We start from the raw sequence: 20,074 nt of genomic DNA on the forward strand, positions 1-20,074 counted from the left end.
GCGGAAGACGTGAGTAATATCCCAACATTTAAGGAGAGTCAAGGGGCAGAGTTGAGTATAGTAGCCATTACAAAGGAGAAAGTACTAGAAAAGCTAAAAGGTCTAAAAGCTGATAAATCTCTTGGTCCAGATGGCCTACATCCTAGAGTTCTGAGGGAGGTAGCTGAAGAAATAGCGGAGGTGTTGGTTGTAATCTTTCAAAAAACACTGGAGTCAGGGAAAGTCCCAGATGATTGGAAAATCGCTGTTGTAACCCCCTTGTTCAAGAAAGGATCAAGACAAAAGATGGAAAATGATAGACCGATTAGCCTAACCTCGGTTGTAGTAAAATTCTAGAATCCATTGTTAGGGATGAGATTTTCAAATTCTTGGAAGCGCAGGGTCAAATTAGAACAAGTCAGCATGGATTTAGTAAGGGGAGGTCATGCCTGACAAACCTGTTAGAATTCTTTGAAAAGGTAACAAATAGGTTAGACCAGGGAAACCCAGTGGATGTTATCTACCTAGACTTCTAAAAGGGCTTTGATAAGGAGCCTCACGGGAAGCTGCTGACTAAGGTAAGGGCCGATGATGTTCAATGTGACTACTGGCATGGATTGAGGATTGGCTGTCTGACAGAAGGCAGAGAGTTGGGATAAAAGTTTCTTTTTCAGAATGGCAGCTGGTGACAAGCGGTGTCCCGCAGGGTTCAGTGTTGGGACCCCAGCTGTTCACTTTATTTATTAATGATCTGGATGAAGAGACTGGGGGCATTCTGGTGAAGTTCACCAATGATACAAAGTTAGGTGGACAGGCAGGTAGTTCTGAGGAGGTGGGGAGGCTACAGAAAAATTTAGACAGTTTAGGAGAATGGTCCAAGAAATGGCTGATGAAATTCAATGTAAGCAAATGCGAGGTCTTGCACTTTGGAAAAAAGAACACAGGCAAGGACTATTTTATAAACGATGAGAAAATTCATAAAGCCAAAGTACAAAGGGATCTGGGAGTGCTAGTACAGGTATCTCTAAAGGTTGACTTGTAGGTTGAGACCATGGTTACGAAAGCAAATGTAATGTTGTCATTTATTTCAAGAGGGTTGGAATGTAAAAGCAGTGAGATGCTACTAAGACTTTATAAAGCTCTGGTTAGGCCCCATTTAAAATGTTGAGTCCAGTTTTGGGCCATCACCTCAGGAAGGACATCCTGGCACTGGAGCATATCTACTGGAGATTCACACGGATGATCCCTGGAATTGTAGGCCTAACATACGATGAATGGCTGAGGATCCTGGAATCGTATTCATTAGAGTTCAGAAGGTTGAGGGGAGATCTAATAGAAACTCACAAGATAATGCATGGCCTAGAAAGGGTTGATGCTGGGAAATTGTTTCTGTCAAGTGGGGATACTAGGACTCATGGGCACAGCTTTAGAATTAGAGGAGGTCAATTTAGAACGGAAATGAGGGGACATTTCTTCAGCCAGAGAGTGGTGGGCCTGTGGAATTCACTGCCATGGGGTGCAGTGGAGGCTTGGATGTTGAATGTCTTCAAGGCAGAGATTGATAAATTCTTAATCTCGAAAGGAATTAAGGAATACGGGGAGAGTGCAGATAAGTAGCATTGAAATGCCCATCAGCCATGATTGAATGGCGGAGTGGACTCGATGGGCCGAATGGCCTTAGGATTGGACACTCTGGCAGTAGGAAACATATTTCCACAGATGGGTGAGTGCCGAACCAGAGGACACAGCTTAAAAATACGGGGTAGACCATTTAGGACAGAACTCAGGAGAAACGTCTTCACCCAGAGAGTGGTGGCTGTGTGGAATGCTCTGCCCCAGAGGACAATGGAGGCCCACTCTCTGGATTCATTTAAAAAGGAGTTGGATAGAGCTCTCAAAGAGAGTGGAATCAAGGGTTATGGAGATAAGGCAGGAACAGGATACTGATTAGGAATGATCAGCCATGATTATATTGAATGGCGGTGCAGGCTCGAAGGGCTGAATGGCCTACTCCTGCACCTATTGTCTATTGTCTATTTCTAATGGTCTTATGCTCTTATTTCCAAAGGAGGAATTTATATTGTGTCACATTGACTGACTGCCTACAGGTTGTCTGCTTTTTGAACAAAATAGAATGTATCTGCAAATACAAATCTGCAGAGACTTATATGTGTCTGTGCTTGTGTGTGTGAGGGATAGAGGGAGAGGGAAAGTGTGGGTGTGTATGTGTGGGGGGGGGGGGAGGTGGGGGGTGTGTGGGGAAGGGTGGGGGGAGAAAGTGAGAGAGAGAGTATTTGAGAGAGTGTGCATGCTTGAGAGAGGGTGTCCATGTGAGTGTGTGTGTGTATGTGGTGTGAGAGAGCATGTGCATGAGAGAGAGTCTATGTGAGTGTATGTGTGAGAGTGTATAGTGTGGTGGCGTCACCTGTACCCTGTCACCTGGCGTCACCCTAGATCCCCGAGGCTGTCATCATAGGTACCGAACTTAGCTATCAGCCTCTGCTCAGCGACTCTGTTTTGTTGTGTATCCTGAAGTCCACCTTCGAGGGTGTTCACGCAAAGATTTGAGGCCAAATGTCCTTGACCGCTGAAGTATTCCCTGACTGGGAGGGAACATTCTTGCCTGGCAATTATTGCACAGTGTCCATTCATCCATTGTTATAGTGTCTGCATAGTCTCATCAATATACCATGCCTTGGGGCATCCTTGCCTCAACCTCACACCTTTAATGCATTGTCTGAGCTGAGATATCACCTTCTTCATACATTGACAAAATCTTAAGTTATCTTGGGCAGTGACTTGAAAGAAATCCTGGGATTTACAAATTAATCAATTGAAACCTGCATCCTGGTGATTAAAGAATTAACAACCATCTAGGTTTGTCCAATACATCGCATCTTTTACTTACAAATTCTGTGTCCTATATATCTTGCCCCACTAGCTACCTGACAAAGGAGCAGTGCCCTGTAAGTTTGTACTTTCAAATAAACCTGTTGGACGATTACCTCATGTTGGGTGATTTTTAACTTTGTCCACCAAAGTCCAACACTGACAACCCCACATAACAAAAATAGGTGAGAAGGCAAGCATGAAGGCAAAATCGACACAAAGATTCTGAAGTCTGCAACACACTGGAATTTGGGAATTATTGTGCATACATCTTTCGGTATGTAATAGGGGTTGCAAATGGAGCATTTGCCTTTAATTCATCGGGAATGGAATATAAACATGGGGAAGTCTTGCTAAAGCTATGTAAAGCACTAATTAAATCATGGCTGGGAGGCAGAATTAATTTAGTGTCTGCAAAGAAGGAAAGGCTGTTTCACTGGATGGTGTCTCAGTACCCGTTGGTAGTAGTGGTTGTGGTTGTTGAGGAGTCTTGTTTGAAGTGCCTGACCCTGCCATTATTCCAACATCTGTTTGAATCAGCCATGAGGCTTTCCATGGATACTGGACACGGACTGATCTGCATTTGTTGTGCAGAGATCTGCTCTACTTCCCACTTCAGCCTGAGATCTATGCCTTTGTCTGCACTGACAGTTAATTCCCTAATTGCCATGATTAGGAGATGCTGGTGTTGGACTGGTGTGTACGAAGTTAAAAATCACACAACACCAGGTTATAGTCCAACAGGTTTAATTGGAAGCACTAGCTTTCGAAGTACTGCTCCTTCATCAGGTAGTTTTGGGGTATAACATTGTAAGACAGAATTTGGAGCAAAAGTTTACAGTGTGACGTAACTGAAATTATATACTGAAAAAGACCTGGATTGTTTGTTAAGTCTCTCATCTGTTAGAATGACCATGCTGGTTTCAATTCTTTCATATGTAAATCATAAAACCTTTTTAAAAGTTACATTTTCAACTTTAACAATTGGTGTCATGTTGGCCCAGATAATGTATTGAAGGTGTGAGCTTCCCTGTGTGACCATCTGTGCCACAATGGTCAGACTGATCCAACCTTTGCTATAAATTCTGTGTCTTACAATCTTATACTCCACAACCACCTGATGAAGGAGCAGTGCTCCGAAAGCTAGTGCTTCCAAATAAACCTGTTGTTCTATAACCTGGTGTTGTGTGATTTTTAATTTCTCTAATTGCAACCTCTTGGCTGTCCTGGGTCCACATGATTCAGGTAATTTGACACCACATTTCCAAGGACCATTTATGGTTTATCATTATTAAGTCATCTCAACTCTAACCGGGCATTTCCAACCCATTACATGAAAGAAGAAAATTGGACGATGTTACTGAGATGTCAAAATGTAATAGTTTACATTAGTTATGTTGATACTTTTGCTGTTGGGACGATCAAAAATATTAATATCACAGGTTGGTACTGCTATCTAGTTGGAAGTGATTTAGAAACTTTGGAAAACAGGGTGAAAATCCAACTGAGATAGCTTTATATCTCAATGATACAGGCACTGCAAATTTAACACGTTTATCCCTAATGAAAAATCTGTAGTTATTGAAAATAACATGGACTAATGTATAAATCATATTCCCTCTGGGTTTATATTTTGACAAGATGCTGAACTGAATGAGATGGCTTAATAAACTTTTCTATTCCATTTTTTCTTCTTCTCAGCTAAAACACATTAAATCAGTCATGCACCAATGAGTTTTTGAATAATGAATTTCTGTTGCATTTGGCATCAACTTATGTTGTATTCTATCTGTGATTTTAACAAATGCCAACACAATTTATGTTTCTATATTACCCAGAGGACACTGTTTTAATTGTAAGTGTTTGCGTTTATTTTCTTCATCATTGGAATCTCTTTCGGGGTAGAAGTGACCTGGACAAGACGGATGACACCTAAATTGGAAGGGGACTAATATACTGGCAGGGAGATTTGCTGGAGCCGCTTGGGAGGATTTAAACTAGAAAGGTGGAGGGTTGGGACCCAGGGTATTGTGAGGAAAGAGGTCAATCTGAGACTGGAACAGTTGAGAACAGAAGCGGGACAACAAGTCAGGGTAGGCAGGGACAAGGTACAACTAATAATTTAAACTGCATTTATTTCAATGCAAGGGACCTAACAGGGAAGGCAGATGAACTCAGGGCCTTTGTGTGGAGCCACAGAAAATGGGGGAGATACTAAACGAGCATTTTGTGGAAAAGGATATGGAAGATATAGATTGCAGGGAAATAGATGGTGGCACCTTACAAAATGTCCAAATTACAGAAGAGGACGTGCTGGATGTCTTGAAACACATAAAGGTGGATAAATACCCAGGACCTGATCAGGTATACCCTAGAACTCTGTGGGCAGCTAGACAAGTGATTGCTGGGCCTCTTAATGACATATTTGGATCATTGATGGAGGTTGGCTAACGTGGTGCCATTGTTTAAGAAGGGTGGTAAGGACAAGCCAGGGAACTATAGACCAGTGAGCCTGACGTCGGTGGTGGGCAAGTTGTTGGAGGGAATCTTGAGGGACAGGATGTACATGTATTTGGAAAGGCAAGGACTGATTAGGGATAATCAGCATGGCTTTGTGCATGGGAAATCATGTCTCACAAACTTGATTGAGTTTTTTGAGGAAGTAACAATGAGATTGATGAGGGCAGAGCGGTAGATGTGATCTATATGGATTTCAGTAAGGTGTTCGACAAGGTTCCCCATGGGAGATTGATTAGCAAGGTTAGATTTCATGGAATACAGGGAGAACTAGCCATTTGGATACAGAACTGGCTCAAAGGTAGAAGACAGAGGTTGTTGGTGGAGGGTAGTTTTTCAGACTGGAGGCCTGTGACCAGTGGAGTGCCACAAGGAACGGTGCTGGGTCCTCTACGTTTTGACATTTACATAAACGATTTGGATGTGAGCAGAAGAGGTACTGTTACTAAGTTTGCAGATGATACCAAAATTAGAGGTGTAGTGGACAGCGAAGAGGGTTACCTCAGATTACAACAGGATCTTGACCAGATGGGTCAATGGGCTGAGAAATGGCAGATGGAGTTTAATTCAGGTAAATGTGAGGTGCTGCATTTTGGGAAAGCAAATCAGGGCAGGACTTATACACTTAATGGTAAGGTCCTAGGGAGTGTTGCTGAACAAAAAGACCTTGGAGTGCACGTTCATAGCTCCTTGAAAGTGGAGTCACAGGTAGATAGGATAGTGAAGAAGGCTTTTGGTATGCTTTCATTTATTGGTCAGAGTATTGAGTACAGGAGTTGGGAGGTCATGTTGCGGCTGTACAGGACATTGGTTAGGCCACTGTTGGAATATTGCGTGCAATTCTGGTCTCCTTCCTATCAGAAAGATATTGTGAAACCTGAAAGGGTTCAGAAAAGATTTACAAGGATGTTGTTGGAGGATCTGAGCTATAGGGAAAGGCTGAACAGGCTGGGGTTGTTTTCCCTGGAGCGTCGGAGGCTGTGGGGTGACCTTATAGAGGTTTACAAAATATGAGGGTAAAAAGGGTAGGGTAAATAGACAAGGTCTTTTTCCTGGGGTGGGGAGTCCAGAACTAGAGGGCATAAGTTTAGAGTGAGAGGGGAAAGATATAAAAGAAACCTAAGGGGCAAGGTTTTCGCACAGAGGGTAGTACATGTATGGAATGAGCTGCCAGAGGAAGTGGTGTAGGCTGGTACAGTTGCAACCTTTAAGAGGCATTTGGATGGGTGTATGAATAGGAAGGGTTTGGAGGGATATGGGCTGGGTGCTGGCGGGTGAGACTAGATTGAGTTGGGATATCTGGTTGGGATGGATGGGTTGGACCAAAGGATCTGTTTCCATGCTGTACATCTCCATGACTCTGTAAACTTTGCATTCGTTAGGGTAAAGGATATGAATACTGATCGACTGAGTGTATTTTATTTTGAGAAGCAAAAGCTGATATTTTCTTTCCAGCATCCATTTGTGACCAGGTATTGAGGATGAATCCCTTTGTCCTACTCCTCAGTTATAGAGTCTGTAAGTTTAAGAAAATGAGATATTGCCAATTCCGCATGTATGAAATTAGAGTGACTTAATGTAAAGAAATATAGCAGCTAGATTCTTTGAGTTAAATAAAGAGTTAGTTTTATGGCTAAAATTCACTCAGGTTAAAATAAAGAAAATTATTAAAAGGCTAATTATGCCCTGACTACCGTGACTTGGCATCAAGCAGGTAAAATACCAGTTCCAGGGTGATGAAGGGTCGCTCCTGTAACAAACTCTACAGCAGCTGTTCAAAAGAGCGAGGGAGGGTGGGGAAAGGGGGTGCTTGAGCAGTTGTGCCTGACCTCCACTAGCAGGTGGAAATGATTCGGGAGGCCAGCTGGAGCAGTTGAATAAGCTCTGTCTGAAAATAAAAGGTGAATTGGGGAAAAGAGATCCCATAGGAAAAAGAGCAGTCAAAAGATTACTTATCACAATTCACGAATATATAGCTTCAGACTATCAGGAAGAGAATTACAGACACCAGTCTTCTAATTCTGAAAAGGCAGCGGTCTTGGAGAATATTAAAGCTCCAGATAGCTTGGATTTATAAAGTCAGAAATATGAGTAAGTGGTATAGTCATCATTATATGCTAATATGAAATATTAATAATTTCATTATTTGGGAAGAATGTTATTTATGGATTTGGAAAGATTGATACTGAGGAATGCCATTAGTTACCACCTACGATGATGATGCCATTCGAACTTTTGAATAGAATAGCTCTAAGTATTAAGTCCTAACAACTAGCCTTCCTCAAAGACTGTATAATAATGTATTTCATATCAATGTAACTTTCCAAGAGACTTTTATAGTAAGTGGATTTCCTCCATCACACTGCACCAAGCTAATCCTGTGCTTTCTTACTATTAAGCAGCATGGTGAGCTGGCATGCATATGTGACAATGCTCACAATTGATTCAGTTGTAGATGTGCAGATCAGTACACAATGTTGCATGATAATTTGTTCAAAGTATTCAAACCCATATCCAAGTAATAAAAGCAGACTGCGCTAATCCATGTATTATCCATTTTCTAGGCTCTGAATTGGATTGGTTCTGAAAGTGTTTATTTCTATAACCTGCTATATGCAAAGTATGGTGAAAATGGTATTTACATATTTCTCATAACCTTTTATTTATATGTTGGATCTTGCTAGTCAAATGATGTTATCCCACCTGGACATAAAATAATCTTCTCTCAACACTTTTTTATCCATATTATTATAACATCTTGCGATTCAAATAATCTTACATTGCACACAAATATCAAAATTAATTTGTGTTTCAGCTAGTTAGATTACAATAATCAATTCATTCCCAAACTATGTGACCCAATGACATAGAAAATTTCAAGACATAATATTGCTCTGCTCAGCATAGTTACTCTTCGAGTGGACCCTGAATGTCTGGCTTTCATTAAAGTGATACTGAGGGTTCTTTTTTAAGTGCGGTAATGCTGAGTGTTCTCAGAGGTTTCCTTTGTCCTGACCACCAGTACACAGTGCTAACTTTTAATTAGTTTTGTTCATTCTTCAATGTATACAATTACTGTATTGCTTTTACTGCCCTCTTGTGCTTTTACGTAGATCCTGGTCTCAATGCAAACTTTCCTAGTAAATTCCTATGGTTAATAATCATCCTCATTCCAAATTATGCAACACAACTGCTGAGAAGGCTGGGTTTATTGTTTGCTCCAAGCTTTTCTAAGGTAACAATGTGTAAGAACTGGTTATGTAGGTGTAACAGTTTGCCCTCCCTTAAGGAAATATGAGGACTTTTTTATTTTAAGAAATAATATATTTTTGAATTGGTGTCAGCAAAATGATTTGTTTTATTTCTACAACAATTCTGTTATATTTACAATAAAAACTAAACGCCACGAACTGAGGTTGAAATTTGAAGAAGGATAGTTAAGATTGGCCATAATTAATCAAGTTTCTTTCTGATCCCTATGTTTGAGTTCTGAACTGAAATTCTTTTTTTTGTAGATCTCAGACAATAGCAAATATACAATCATGACATAATGGTATTCCAAGAGTAGATTTGGACACCAAATTCACAATATCAGATTTTTGGCTTTGGAATTAGGAAATTTGGCAGAAAACCCTCCCATCCCACCTCAGCTTAATTGCTGCTAAAATTACTCATCCATGTCATTGCTACCTTTTACCTTTGACAATTGCAGTATATTTCTAGCTGGCCTCCCATCTTCCATAGTCTTGTGTTCATCCAAAACTATATTGCACATGTCCTACCTTGTATTAAGTCAGTCAATGTTTGCTGACTTACATCAGCTCTTGGTCAGGCAGCAGCACAATTTTAAAATACCCATTTCTTGTTTTTTAAATTCTCCATTACCTGTTTCTCTTTGTCTCTGTCACCTCCTCTAGTCCTTCAGTTGTTCAAAATATCTGTATTCCTCAAACCCAGCTTTGAGCAGACCCTTAAAATTTTAATCACTATGCCATTGGTGGTCCAGCTTTTAACTGCCAGGCCTTTGGACTCTGAATTCCTTCCTAAGTTTCTATCTGTCTTGTCTTTTTGAAGATACTCCCTAAAGCCTACCTTTTCATTATGTTAACAACATTACAGAAATGCCTCTGCACCCTGTACTAGCATTTCAAGTCATAAAATGTCCCAGTAAGTATCCAGCTGTATTTGTGGTGGTGCAATTCTTTCTTTTGAGCAATAGAAAATCGACGCTTAATAAATTTAAACATAAAACAGGGAAACTAATTTGCAAAATATGATCTTATAAATTAACATCTAACATGTTATTTTATAAATCCTCTTCCACCTCGATTGAAAATTATCTTCCATGGTTGTTTGTAGTATTGTCAGCGTGCTTAGAGATTGATATGGAGTAGATCTTCATAATAAAAAAACGTTTATTGATTATCAACCTGTTGCATTTGAGGGGAAGTTGTACTGCCCTGAGTTAGTATTCCAGAGGCTCAGGCGAGACATGGGTTTGGGTCCCAGCATGGTATCTGGAATTAGTAAAACTGAAATTCTAAGCTGGGCATCAGTAGTGAAGGAGGAGAAAGTGAGTGTAGTGCTGGAAAAGCACAGTCAGTTAGGCAGTATCCGAGGAGCAGGAGAATTGATGTTCGGAGCATAATCTCTCCATCGGTAGTGAAGGCTCATTGGTGGTTATGAAAACCCATGTGCTTTTTACTTACAAAATGCTTAAAGGTAATAGGACAGATTCAACTAAGACGTTTCCCCTGGCTGGAGAGTCTCAAACAAAGGGATACACTTTTAATAATTAAAAGGCTGTTATTTAGTCCCAAGATGCTGAGAACCTATTTTATTTAAATGGTGGAATGCACCAACTGGAAATATAATGAAAGAAGGTTCAATTGAGGCATTCCAGATGGTATTGGATAATGAGATGGAAATGTGTTGCTGGAAAAGCGCAGCAGGTCAGGCAGCATCTAGGGAACAGGAGAATCGACGTTTCGGGCATTAGCCCTTCTTCAGGAATGAGGAAAGTTGGTCCAGCAGGCTAAGATAAAAGATAGGGAGGAGGGACTTGGGGGAGGGGCGTCGGAAATGTGATAGGTGGAAAGAGGTCAAGGTGAGGGTGATAGGTCAGACTGGGGTGGGGGCGGAGAGGTCGGGAAGAAGATTGCAGGTTAATGGTATTGGATAATGGTTTGGATAGAAGTGGTGTGCGGGGAAATGGGGGGGAAAAGCAAGAGATTGGAAAATAGAACTGGGACAGGCAAGATGTGCCAAATGGTCTCCTTCTGTAATTCTGTTTAACGTTTTTGAATTCTATGACTTAGAGGGCTGTGGAATCTAAGTTATTGGGAATATTTAGAGTAGAGGTTAATAAATTTTTGATTTTAGCAATGGTGTAAAAGGCTGAGGGAATAATGTGGGTAAAAGGCCTTGAAGTTTTTGATCAGCCATGCTAGTATTTAATGGCAAGCAGGCTTGATAGGATGAATGGCTTACTCCTGTTCATATCTACTAAGCAAGGAGAGATAGAGATCCCAGCATGACTATCTTGCAACAAATCCTTCACCTAGTATCACATCACCTAATTTCACTTATTGTGATGCCATCAGTATTCTTATTGATGGCTGCTACCTAATACCATACCTGCTGTTACATATTCATAGTGTCCCTAATGTTTAACCCACCTCATCATTAATGTGTCCAGATTTTTTTTGCAGCATTAATATTTTTACCTTTCTATTCATTAGTATAGGGAAGTGGTATTATTGTGATAATGACACTGGATCGGTACTCCATAGCCCCAGATTAATGCTCTGGGGACATCTAAACCAGGGTGTTATGCTTAAACAAGGGATACTAGAATGGATTGAGGAAGGAGTTGGCTAAATTAGACTGGGAGCATGAGTCATATGGTGGAATAGTTGAGGATCAGTGGAGGACTTTCAAAAAGATTTTTCAGTGTTCAAGGAAAGTATATTCCAGTCAAAAACAAAGATAGCAAGGGTAGGAAGAGCCAGTCTTGGATAACCAAGGAAGTAAAGGAAGGCATCCAGTTAAAAGTACAAGGTAGCCAAAAAAGAAAGGAAAGATAGATTATCTATACAAACTAGCACAGAATATAAAACAGATAGGAAAAGTTATTTATAAATATATAAAATGGAAGACATGATATGGAGATGCCAGTGTTGGACTTGGGTGTACAAAGTTAAAAATCTCACAACACCAGGTTATAGTCCAATAGGTTTAATTGGAAGCACTAGCTTTAGGAGCATTGCTCCTTCATCAGGTGGTTGTGGAGTATAAGATTGTAAGACACAGACTATATAGCAAAAGTTTACAGTGTGATGTAACTGAAATTAAACAGTGAAAAATACCTGGATTGTTTATTAAGTCTCTCATCTGTTAGAATGACCGTGTTAGTTTCACTTCTTTCATATGTAAATTGCAAAATTTTTTGTTTAAAGTTACATTCTCAAATGAACTTTAACGATTGTTGTCATCCCAGACAGTGTTTTGGGTATTAGCACCCCTGTGTGCTGCTGTCTGTGCCATAATGTTTAGACTGATTCTAATCTAAAAAATGAATTAATAGAATCTTACATGGATTCATGCAGTTTTTGAGCAAAATACAATATAACAGCACAGTGTATATTCAAAACACAGTTGGTCAAATGGCCTACTTCTGCTCCTATTACTATGATACATGAGTTTGAATTCTGCTGTAGCAGATTGTGAAATTTGAATTTAAAAATTGGTAACCACGCTGTCATAAAATCTCAGGTGGTTCCCTGATGTTATTTCTGGAAGAAAATGTGTCTGTCCTCAGCAGGTCTGGCTTACGTGTGACTCCAATCTCAAGGTAATAAGGCAGACTAACATCTCAGAATCAGCAACAAAGCAGCCTAACATCTGTGGTGGGGAAATTGTGGGGGTCTGTAATCGAGGCTGGAGTTATTGAACACCTTCAATATTTTCAGTTAATCAGGGAGACCCAACATGCCTGACAAAACTCATTGAATTTTTTGAAGAGGTGTCTAAGATAGTAGACAGCGGAGGTCCTAGGGAGCGTTGCTAAACAAAGAGATCTTGGAGTGCAGGTTCATAGTCCTTGAAAGTAGAGTCACAGGTAGATAGGATAGTGAAGAAGGCGTTTGGTATGCTTTCCTTTATTGGTCAGAGTATTGAGTACAGGAGTTGGGAGGTCATATTGTGGCTGTAAGGGCATTGGTTAGGCCACTTTTGGATTATTGTATGCAATTCTGGTCTCCTTCCTATCAAAAGGATGTTGTGAAACTTGAAAAGATTTACAAGACTGTTACCAGGGTTGGAGGATTTGAACTATAGGGAGAGGTTGAGTAGGCTGGGGCTGTTTTCCCTAGAGCATCGGAAGCTGAGGGGGTGACCTTATAGAGGTTTACAAAATCATAAGGGGCATGGATAGGGTAAATAGACAGTCTTTTCTCTGGTGTGGGGGAGTCCAGAACTAGAGGGCATAGGTTTAGGGTGAGAGGGGAAAGATATAAAAGAGACCCAAGGGTCACCTTTTTCACAAAGAGGGTGTTGCGTGTGTGGAATGAGTGCCAGAGGAAGTGGTGGAGGCTGGTACAATTGCAACATTTAAAAAGCATCTGGGTGGGTATATGAATAGGGGGGTTTGGAGGGATATGGGCCAGGTGCTGGCAGGTGGGACTAGATTGGGTTGGGATATCTGGTCAGTGTGGACGAGTTGGACTGAAGGGTCTGTTTCAGTGCTGTACATCTCTATGACTCCAAATTAGTCACATGACTGGGAAATTAGTTGACGGCTGACAGAAAGTAGGGATAATAACATAAAATAATAAAGCAATATTGACAGACTAGTTGAATGGGCAAAACTGTGGCAGTTTGAGTTAAATGTAAGTAAATTTTTTTAAAATATGTTTTTCAATTGAGGGAAGGAGGTTGAGGGGTAACCTTTATAGAGGTGTATAAAATAATGAGGAGTATAGATAAGGTGAATGGCAGGTGTCTTTTTCCCAAGGATGGGGGAGTTCAAGGTGAGGGGGCATATTTTTAAGGTGAGAGGAGAAAGATTTGTAAAAGATATGAGGGGCAATTTGTTTTTACACAGAGAGTGGGTCATGTGTGGAACAAAGTTCCAAAGGAAGTGGTGGATGTGGCTACAGTTACAACGTTTAAAAGACATTTAGATAAGTCCATAAATAAGAAATGTTTGGAAGGATGTTGGCCAGGTGCAGGCAGGTGGGACTAGTTTAGTTTGGGATTATGATCGGCATGGACTGGTTGGTCCAAAGGGTCTCTTTCTGTGCTGTACAACTCTATGACTCTAAATGTGAGGTTATCCAGTTTGTGTTAAAAAAGGATTGATCAGGATACTTACTAGGTGGTATGATTTTTAAATATAGGAAATGTCCAAAGAAACTTGTGGGTTCGGGGACACAGATTTTTAAGATGTCATGAAAATAGGTGCGGAAAATAAACAAAGCTAAAGGAACGTGCATTTCTGGAGGACTTCACTACAGGGATACAGAAGTTAGACTGCAGTTATACAAGTGGGTGAAATCCACTTGGAGTTCTGTGAGCAGATCTGAGCATTGTACCTTAAAAATTATATATTAACCTTGGAGGGAATTACAGTGTAGGTTTACAAGAATACTATCTGGACTTCAGGGGTTAAGTTATGAGGCAAGATTATATAAATAAGGCCTGTTTTCTGTAGAATTTAGAAGGTCATGAGTTAATCTGATTGAAATCTTTAAGATACTAACAGGAAAAGACAGGGTCGATAAACTATTTTGAATGGCTGGGAATTCTTGTACTAGGGAATATAATCTAAAAAAGTGGGTTCAGACCTTTTAAGAAAAATGTTAGGAAGCAATTCTACACACAAAGGGTGGCTGAGCTTTGGAACTGTCTTCCACAAATGGCAGTGGACGCTAGGTCAGTTGTTAATTTTAGATCTGAGGTGGTCAAACTTTTGTTAAGCAAAGGTCTTAAAGGCAGGTATATAACATCAGGCCACAGATCAGTCATGATCTCATGATCTCATTGAATGCTGGATCATGCTGAAAGGGCTGAATGGCCTATTGTTCGTATGTTCCTAAAAGAAGAAATGGAAGCGAGAGAGAAACTCAGAAAAATCAGTCAACAGACAAGTGATACTGAGTATATAGTTGAAGATATGGACTGACAAGTGCCAGGTTCCTGCTGGACTTCATCCTAGGGCCTTAAAAGAAGGTCTCATTTGCTGACACCAATAATCTGACTGATCTGATGACTGTGCAGACTCACCGCCAATTATTTTTTATAGCATTATTCAGCCAAATTTCAGAAATGAAAATGAACATCTTACTTGACATCAAAGTGGGTGGGCGTAGCACACATCTCTCATCAGGGTGTTATGAATGGCAGGGAACTTATTAGAAGATACCTGCACTGGCACAATTAATGAAGACACTGCAAAAACATTTAATCTCTTACCTGTAGTCAGGGAAGCATATCTCTCCTGAAGCTTTGTCATTTTTCTTGTCCTTCCCTCACTAAAAGATGTCTCCTCCGTGTCTCAATTGTTTTTAATTACAAAGTACTTCAACAGGTAAGCAGCTCACAGCCAGAGCAAGAGGACACCTGCTTTGAACTCCATATGGCACAATGTTTTTTGTATTACTCCTGTGCAGTTCTCCAATTTGACCAGAGGAGGTGGAGGCAGTTTGGTCACTTTCCTTTTCTCATGACTGAGATTCTTTCGGGGTTGTCCTTGTCCTGGAGGTGACTGCTGCACCTGCATTATTGTTGTTGCAGTGAGTCCGAAATTGGTGATTCTTCCCAAGCGTGAGGAGTGTGGCCCTCATTGCTCTTGTTGGCAAATTCAGCATCTGATGGACACTCGGGATAGGTGAAGGGAATCTCAATGCCACTGGCATTCCTTCCAAACATCTTTGTGACCCCTGTGTCACTTATTGGTCTAGGCTACAGGCAGTGACATTCACAGAATGGATGCCAATGTGCTGATCCGGTAATCCTAGCCCTAACACGTCCTCGGCTGCAAATGCTGTCCATGAGGGTTGGCACTTTCTTCACACAGGAGTTCATGTGTTTGAAGTCCTGTCAGATTTTTTCCATACTGCCATTTTGTAATTCAATTATAAGACCACACGAGACCCACTGTACTGCAGAATTCTGCAGTATCTCTCCATTTTAAATAATATTGTACTATTTTACTTTTCCTGCTAAAGAGGACAACGTCAGAAATTTTACACATGGCATTCCATCTGCGAATACATCATCCCCAGGACCATGGGCTCTCATCTTATGCCAGTTTTCCTCCAAATAGATGTTTTTACCAGTTGCAGCAATGCTTATGTTACCTCCTATAACATAAGACACTGGATGTGGATGTGATATTGAAGATGGTTACATTGTTGGCAACTCCACCAATTGATGGAATGTAATATTTGTCAATATGAAAGATGAGAGTTGCATCTGATTGAATGAGCGAAAACGAGTGTGTTGAAATTTCTTCAAAGAAGGAAACGAGTCACTGGACTGCAGCCATTTATTCATTAAATTTGAAGCTCATTGTAAACTCCAGGAAAATGCAGTATTATAATTTTTCTGCCTTTGATTTGAAGCTCTATAGAAACCCTGATATTCCCTAATAATATTCTCCATTCTTCCTCGACAGATTTCACATGATTTCCTCACCCTCCGTTAGTTCTCCACACTCCTGTTCTCCTGCCTTTGCCCTGACAATGTTTTACTCTCTCCACCAGCCCCTTGCAGCGTTATCCTTAAAACTTTCAGGCTGTCAAAAAGATGTCAGACATTTCAAGAAATGTCAGTCCTGTCATGAAATATCAGACCACATTTTGATGAATGAGTGTTCTTTATCCAGCAGCATGAAATTTTAATATAGAACTTTAAGTAACTAGCCTAATTTCTTTTCATGTGGACACTAAGCATACTAAGAGTTAGTATGGTATTATAAGGGTGTTTGGAATTATGGATTACTATGGATTGCTATGCATTGGCATTAAATTGGATTGGGGGCCATGTGGAATGGGTAGTGGGGCTTAGGAAGGTATAAGGGTTATGTGAAGACAGAATGAATAGAGGGATTTGGGATTATGAGTGGTCGTGGATGAAGTGTAAATGACCATTGGGTGTAATAGGGCACCCCATGGCTAAAGAAGCATAAAATGGCTGCAAGTAGTTCACAGTTGACATAAAATTGCTGTGGAAGATTTTTAACTGAAACAGCAGTTTCCATAGTTTTTGAAGTTAAACAAGAGGCTAGGGTAATTAGTTGCCTTCACAGAAGGAATATATCCAAAGAAAATAGGTTCAGGTAACACAGAAAGGATCTTGTGAAATGTATACAATGGGCTTTGTAGAACAGAAACAGATGTAGCTCCTTGTGTAGAGACAATTAGGTAAGGTATAGCCTTGAGGCATGCTGATAGAAACCTCCGTACCAGATTGGTCCAAAGTCTGGTATTCACCATGGGATAGAATGGAAGGGTCTGACTATGCACTGAGCACACATTCACATGATGTTAAGATCCCTAGGTAATTGGATGAGCAGTTAAATGAGCAGCTGAAATTGGCTGAGTAACTGAATTTAAACTGCATGTTTTTCTTTGTTGGGTGGAGAAGTCCTGGATTGCCCAGAGGCACTCTCCCCAAACAATAAACTCACTGAACCTTGAAATGGACCTGGGAGTCGAGTGATTCATTTAGTCATTGCACCCATCAGGATGGTTTATGAACTTTAGGTGCCTGAGAGACAGAAGGGCAATAGAGGTTTTCAGGGGCCATGAGAAATAAATTGAGTGACATAATATAGCATGGGTATGAGAAGCCTTGAGGGATGGATAGAGGAGCAGTGAAAGGTATGAATGGTTATGGAGTATGTATAGAGGGATATTGGGGATAATAGTGGAGCATATAGTGACAAAAGTGTTATGAGGGGGCACTAGGGATGGGTAGAGAGAATTAAGCAGCATGTTATAGTATAGCTGGGACTTGGGAGTGTATGGGGTGAAGTGGAGTTTTGGTTGTTGTGAAAGGTGAGAGCTGGAGGAATATATTTTATATTTTATCCCTTTATTTTTGTTTTTGGAAACCGTACTGGAACCCTGAGGCAGGTTTTCCAGCAGCTCACTTTGGTAACTTGCCTGACTTCCAATGTAACCTGTGCCCCACTCTGGACTGAAAATGAGGAATGCAGGCAACCATTATCAAAGTTTGGCATGTGCAGATGAGAATGTTCCCTTCCCTGACCTGGGAATGAAAATCAAGACCTCAGTAAATCTATGTGGAATACAAGGTGAATATAGGGAAAACAGAAAAAGTCTGCAGGATGATCAGTATTCATTCATGGGATTCTGGTATTGTTGGCTATGTCAGCAGTTATTATTTGTTCTACTTGCTCTAGAGAAGGTGGTGGTGAACATCTTCTTTAATCACTACTGTACTTGGAGCACAGGGAAACCTGCAACGGTGTTGTAAAAGGAGTTTCTGGATTTTGATCACGTGACAGTGAAGGAATGGGGATATAGTTCCACATTAGGAAGGTGTTTGGCCTGGAGAGTGTTCCTATGATTCTGCTTCCCTTGCCCTTCTAGGTGGTTAAAGTTGCAGGTTTAGAAGGTGCTACTGATGAAGATTGAGTTATTGTGGTGCACCTTGTATAGGATACACGCGTGCTGCTATGCATAGGCGACGAAGGAAGTGAATGTTGAAGGTGATAGTTGGGCTGCCAATCAAATAGCCCACTTTGTCCTGGATGGTGTCAAACATTTTGAATGTTCTTTGAGATGTACCAATTCAGGCAAGTGGGCAGTTTTCCATCGTAGTCCTGATTTGTGCCTTGTCGATCATGGACAGGCCTTGAAGATTCAGGAGATGAGTTACTTGCTGCAGAACTCAAGCCTCTTGCCTGGTCTTGCCATCATAGTATTCATACAGCTGATTGACCAGAATCAGAGCTCAATGATAACCCCATGATATTGATTAGTGTAGGATTCAGTGATAGTTGTACTATTAAATGTCAAAAGTTTGGTGTATTACCAAACAATCTATGGAGGCTGAAACTGGCAATTGAAAGTTTATAATTCCCACATTAGTACTGAGGATATACTTACAGGGACATGCTCAGGGTCTCAAGGAGTCTCAGTGATGTACATTGTTTTGGAGATCTCTACCAATATTGGAAAGTTTGGACACTAAACTCAACACTCGATTCCCCTTTGGTGAGTATCAGAATACTATCCAATTTGGATATCAATCAGAGTAAATTAATAGTTTAATTGGGCACATGTTGAAACTTAAAAGTAGCCACTTTGTTTTGATTTCCTTCATCTTCTCTTTTACCCTTATTTTGTCCTCAATTAAGTGACAATAATTGGGCTTTGCTCTTTAAATTGGTCTCTTACTGACAAGAACATTTTGATAAATGTCTCCAATGCATTAAGCAAATCTTCATTTTATCCATAATTAACAAGCTCACTTACAGTTTAATATTAAAGCATTGAGAAAGAGAAAGTATTCTTCCATTTTCGTTTGATCAGTTTTGACAACACAGTTACCAAGGCCACGTTTTCAATGCTGCTAAAAGGTCTCATCTGTAATTACAGAGAGAACAGACTGACCCCTTCCATCTGCATACTTTCAATTCATAACACCAACAAAATATTCACATTAACATATTATAAGCGAATTTCCAGTATGTGCTTGAAGTAGAGGGATTGGAATTTAAAAAACAAATTAGTTGCAGCCTAGTCACTACTTTCAATTCATTCAATCTTCTCTCTCACCATTTTCAACCTTTACAATGTTAGCTCTATCAAACTCAACTTTTCATCTTGCTATTTCAATGATAAAATGAAGGCATTGTTATGGTAAATAAACAATTCACAGTTGCCCATTCTGCATTCCCTGAATTTCAACTTCCTCATCTTTCCAAAGAATTGTATTAGTTTGCAGCTACATAAAGAATTATGAAACTCTGCTTCTGGTTGCGAACATGGAAGATTTTTTTTGGCTGACATCCCGTGTGGTGCTTTTATTTAGATACTATTTTTTTCTCATGCCCACTTTATATAAGTGACATTGTCTAAAAACTTTGACTGGCACACAATTTAAACAGAAGTTGACATCTGTATAAATACACCAGTGAGCTCTCTGGCTTTGGAAATCTTATAAATTTTTCATGAAGAATTGATTTATATATTATTCATGGAAATATAGACATATAATGAAAATAAATTGTCAGGTTATTCTAAAGCATGAGATGTACAGAAACCCCAAAGTGTCAGCAAAATCTCAATAAAGATTACACACTAAATATGATCATGTCAATTGCTTTGAGAAGTTATCAGCCTTATTTTCTCTTCAGCAAAATTGACACATGCCGTGACACAGTATGGAACCTCTAATTGCCTGTAGCCAAGTTGTCCACTACAGTTCCAACACTGGATTTAGTCAGCAATGTGGAAAATTGCTCTGGTATGTCCTGTACATAAAGAGCAGACAAATTCACAAAGATCCTCAGAGAGCACCTTCCAAACCCATGACCACGTCCATCTATAAGGGCAAGGGCAGCAGATATATGGGAACACTATCATCTTAAAGTTGCCCTCCAAGCCATTCACCATCCTGACTTGGAAATGTTCCTTCACTGGGTCAAAATCCT

This window comes from Chiloscyllium plagiosum, unplaced genomic scaffold (genome assembly GCF_037043375.1).
Source record: "Chiloscyllium plagiosum isolate Xiang-an unplaced genomic scaffold, Cpla_swu_hap1 HiC_scaffold_2, whole genome shotgun sequence".
In the NCBI taxonomy this organism is placed as follows: domain Eukaryota; kingdom Metazoa; phylum Chordata; class Chondrichthyes; order Orectolobiformes; family Hemiscylliidae; genus Chiloscyllium; species Chiloscyllium plagiosum.